This window comes from Tupaia chinensis, unplaced genomic scaffold, assembly GCF_000334495.1.
Source record: "Tupaia chinensis unplaced genomic scaffold, TupChi_1.0 Scaffold146386_1, whole genome shotgun sequence".
Taxonomy (NCBI): domain Eukaryota; kingdom Metazoa; phylum Chordata; class Mammalia; order Scandentia; family Tupaiidae; genus Tupaia; species Tupaia belangeri.
In genome coordinates this window covers 2,670,695-2,675,728 of record NW_006206241.1, presented here as the reverse complement: position 1 = coordinate 2,675,728, position 5,034 = coordinate 2,670,695, and the positions used below count along the sequence as shown (strand labels likewise).

The 5,034-nt window shown below is 37.2% G+C and overlaps 1 pseudogene; it reads left to right on the top strand.

Moving 5' to 3' along the window:
* Window positions 1-608: 608 nt before the first annotated feature.
* Window positions 609-5,034, top strand: part of LOC102500183 (small vasohibin-binding protein pseudogene) — a 9,755-nt pseudogene continuing 5,329 nt past the window's right edge.

Sequence of the window (5,034 nt, the reverse complement as noted above, 5' to 3'; positions counted from 1 at the left end):
GTAGGCTCGGACCGATTCGGCCAAATTTTTTACTATTTTAAAATCGAGGGGCTCATGATACCGGTTCCCTGCATTGTCTACAAAAACTGGGAAGGTCCCCAGGTCCCCACTTGCATTAGCCATCTGCCAAGTTTGGGGGTGGAAAGTTGTGCCTCCCTCTGCTGGCGGCGCTGTAGGATTATAGGGAGGGAGATTTGTTTCTGAATGTTTATCTTTTATTTTTAATTTTTTAAAGTGTTTTTCAATCGTTTTCATCTCTTCATCCGAGGTCGGCTCGGATTCGGACTCTGAGTACGAGCTGGTTTCGCTTTCGCTATCTGATCTGATCGATCGCTCCTCTTTTACTTCCTCTAATGCCGCCCTTCCTTGGTCCACTGTCGGAGTGAATTTTTTATCCTCCAAACAAGCTCGAATTATCCGCCACAAAGGCAGGGTCCCCCCTGAGATCTGGCCCTGAAGTTGTGCCAGTCCTGGAAAGAGGACTGGTTGCATGCGGTGTTCCCATGCTCTCCACGCTCCCCACTGCCCTACTTCCTTAAAGTTGTTTACTGCTTTGAGCGCTCAGCGGGCTTCCGTTGAGCGCCATTTTGAAATAGGCGCTGAGGGCGATGGGTGGGGGCGCTCCACAGGTGGCAATTAGAATACTGTCAAAAGTACAACTTGGGGCAAGAGGAGAGCCACAGAAGTGTCTTGCTTGTGTATGATTTGGAGCACAGAAGTCATTTTTCACTTTCTGAGTCATAAACTCAAGGATTAAGCTGGAAAACCCTGAAAAAGAGAAATTCATAAAGGGTATACATATGTATCTAAATAACTACATCTATGTATGTATGTATCTATGTATGTATCTATCTACATATATAGATATTTATGGAAATGCCTTAATATGTCTATTATTTGTATGTATCATATGCATGTATGTATCTATCATATGTATGTATGTGTAATAAATCTGTATTTTTATATTTAGCAAGAGAGAATGTAATGCAAGGAGTCCACAGCATAGGTGGGAGAGGAGCTGGAAGCCCAACAGAGGAACATGAGTACCCAGAGATTCACATCAACAAAAGCCAGTGCACCCAAAGAGTGGGTACCATGAGGAGGTGATGTAATTGAGCTAACCTGCCCCAGTGGGCCTCCCTGGGGAAGTCGAGATCACACACACCCACTGCCACAAGAGGCACAGAGAAGGAAGGCAAAGCTGGCTGTGCCTTCCTTTGACTTCCAGTTTCCTCAGTGCCTTGTAAGGCCATACCCAGATAGTACTGTAGCCAACAGACCTACAGTGGGGAACATAGTTCAAAGCCGTCAGGCCCTGCACTTCAAAACAGAGCAAGAAAGAGTAAAGAATTAAACAGGAAGACAGGATGCTTAGAATCATCAATAGGAAGTTCAATTTTCTATCCCATTTTAATTTCAGAGAATCATGCAATACCTTAGAAAGATTTCCACATTCATGCTTATTTTACTTAAACAGATTTAAGGTGGAAAGTTTCAACAATTCGGAAAAATAGAGAAAAATATAGACAGCAGAGCAGTTTGAGGTAATGTAGAAAGATGGCATTAACTCTGCAAAGCTCCAGAGATTTTGAGGATGTCATTAGATTGATAATTATACATCCAATATCAGCAAATGTTGTACATTGTGATAATGTAGTAAAATATATTATCTAGAATTCAGTGATTGCTAAAAATATAAACTGGTTTCTGTGTAATCTATTTGAAATGAAAAAAATATAAAGTGTAATTTTCATTTTTATTTATAAAAATAATATTTATTTTTATTTAAAAAAATTTTGCTATAGTGTATGTACACTTCTGGTAAGAGAGAGAGAAAGAGAGAGAAATCACACACCTAGTGTGATGGCCACACCACAGTCCTTTCTCTTCCATTCTTCTCTTGAGATTTTGGGCAAGCACACACATGTGCTCCCCACCCCCCATGATTTTCAAGCTGCTGAGTCCTGGACTCAAACTGCAGTTAGCCATAAAGGATCTATTTGCCTTAACCTCCATGCCACCTGCTGGCTCAGCTTCTCAGTATTTAAAGTATCTAGAAAAATGGTCTGTAATTTATTCTAGGTACCAATTTAACATTTTAAGGACATAATGTCAATTCCATTTTATGTGTTTTAATTAATAAATTATAAGCATTTCTTATTTAAAGACTAAGTTAACAAATCAATGAACATACAATAATGTTCAAAATCTTTAGTAATTGTTTTGGTTTAAAATAAATTCTATCGTTTGGCTTTTATTCTTTCTATTAATACGTTCAATGAGTACTCAGAGCCAAGAACTTTTCTAGCTGAAGGGTTTACAAACATGAACAAAACACAAAATATCTATGAAGTGCAGTTCCATCTGCAACCCACTGGGTAGTCAGGGAAACTGAGGCAGGGCCTTTCACTGGTCCTGGTCCCAGCTCCAGCTCAAGGCCCAGTCCAGCTCTCCCAACCTCATAGCCCCCCTCCCCTTTACTGATCCACCTGTGAAAAAGGAGAAACTGTTTTTCAGACACCTGAATAGAAGACTCCCGTGTAAACCACATTGCTAAACACAGCAGAAGAGAGACTTCAGCACACATCAATCCACAGCAGAGGGAAACAAACTTGTTCCCAGTGGTAAAAGCATTCACCAAAAAGGTATCCAAAAGGGAATACATTACCCAATGGCTAGAAGTGGAAGAGCCTCAGGTTTGAAGAAACCAGGAAATATGTCTCCATCAAAAGAACACAAGAACTCCCCTCAATCTCTTGAAAAAACAGAAGTTATCGAAATGTCAGACAAAGAATTTGGAACATTCACAGTGACAAAACTATGAGTTGGAACAGAAAAGAGACAATGAATTCCAGCAGATGAGGAAGTCCTTTCATGATTTCAAAGAAGAAATGGACACTATAAGGAAGAAACAGATGGAACTACTAGAGATGAAGTTTGTAATACAGGAAATAAAAAACTCTCTTGAAAGTATTAAAAGCTGATTAGACCATGCTGAAGATCAAATCTCCAAAGTAGAAGATAAACCCTCTGACCTAGGAAAAAACACCAAAAAGCTAGAGAAAATAACAAAACAAAGGATAATATATGAGAAATAGATTCCATTAAATGTCCAAACATCCAAATAATTGGTATCCCAAAAGTGAAGAAACTAATAAGGTCATGGAAAATCTATCCCATGAAATCCTGGAAGAAAAATTTCCAAATATAGAAAAGCACTCAAATATCCAGACCCAAGAAATACAAAGGACCCCAAATAGAATCAACCCAAGAAGATCATCCCCAAGGCACATCTTAGCCAGACTGGCCAAAAGCATAGATACTAAAAGACAAGTTACTAAAATTGGCAAGAGAGAAATGACAAGTGTCTTACAAAGGTTACCCTAAAGGCTAACACTGGACTTTTCAATAGAAACAATGCAAACAGGAAAAGAATGGGAAGATATACTGAAAGTGTTAAGAGAGAAACAATTTCAACCAAGATTATTATCTCCAGCAAGATTATCCTTAATATGAGAAAAAATACTAAAATCTTCTAAGATAAACAAAATCTGAAAGAATTTGCCAACACCAGATCAGCTCTTCAAGAAACTTTAAAGACAGTCCTGCTCTAGGAAAACTAAAGAATGAACAGTCAGAAATAAGGGTATAAAAGACAAACAAGACAATGGCCAACTTAAAGGTAGGAACAAGTCTGGAAATACTGATAATAGCATTGAATGTTAATGAATTAAATTCTCCAATCAAGATACACAGACTAGCTGAAGGGATAAAAAACAAACAAAACAAACAAAAACAAAACAAAACGAAAAACCAGAAACCCTCTATCTGTTGCCTACGGGAAATGCATCTCATGGATAAAGACATACATAGACTAAAAGTGAAGGGCTGGAAAAAAGTATTCCATGCAAATGGGAACCAAAAGAGAGCTGGAGTTGCGATACTAAATTCTGACAAAATAAGCTTAAAAAACAAAAAAGGTTTGAAGATACAAAGAAGGGCACTATATAGTAGTAAAAGAGCTAATACATCAAGAAGATATAATGTTTATAAATATCTATGCACATAACTCAGTAGCACCCAAATATGTGAAGGAAAGACTATTAGATCTAAAAGGAGAGATAGATTACAACATATTAATTGTTGGAGACCTCAGCACTTCACTATTTCCCCTGGACAGATTATCTAGACAAAAAATAAGTAAGGAGATAAAGGATCTAAGTTATATTATCAATCAAATGAACTTAAAAGACATCTTTAGAACCTTCAAATCCAAAACAATGAGATAAAGTTTTTTCTTTTTTTAAAAAAATTATTTATTTACATTTATTCACTATACATCATCATAGCAAACAAAATGAGATTTCCCATCCAGAATACACTGTATATTGGCTCAGTCAAGTACATCAACATATATGTTATCATCAACAAACAATTTTCCATTTCCTATTTCCTGAATATTTTGTTATTTTTGCCATTCTTGATTCCCTATCTCTCACCATCTGCTGTGTCCCACCCTCCCCCCATACTGTCTCTGGTATCCATGGTTGCTTTCTATGCCTTTCCCTCATTTCATTTATTTGTTAAAGAACTTAATTAATCTAAATATTTCCAATAGCAAGCGCAGCTGATATATACATATCTATGAACACAAGTCTGACTCTAGGCATAAACCTCAATGAGTAGAATGAACATAAAACAAAGTAGCACCCAGCTGGGACTATATAGTTTACTGCAGTCCTCAAATATGCATTTTTTTAAATTTCAAGGTAAATTGTTTTCATGATTTTTTTCCTCCTGAATTTTTAAAAATTAATTAATTTATGTTCATCCCCTAATCATCATCACAGCATACAAAAAATAGTTATCGATCCAGAATATACTGCATAGTGGCTTAATCATGCATGTTATCAATAATTTTCCATTTCTAGTTTAATATATGTATATTTACCCCCATGTTTGAACCTCTGCCCTTTCCCACCCTCTTCTCACACCGTCTCTGGAGTCTACAGTTGTCTTCCATTCCTTTTCCCT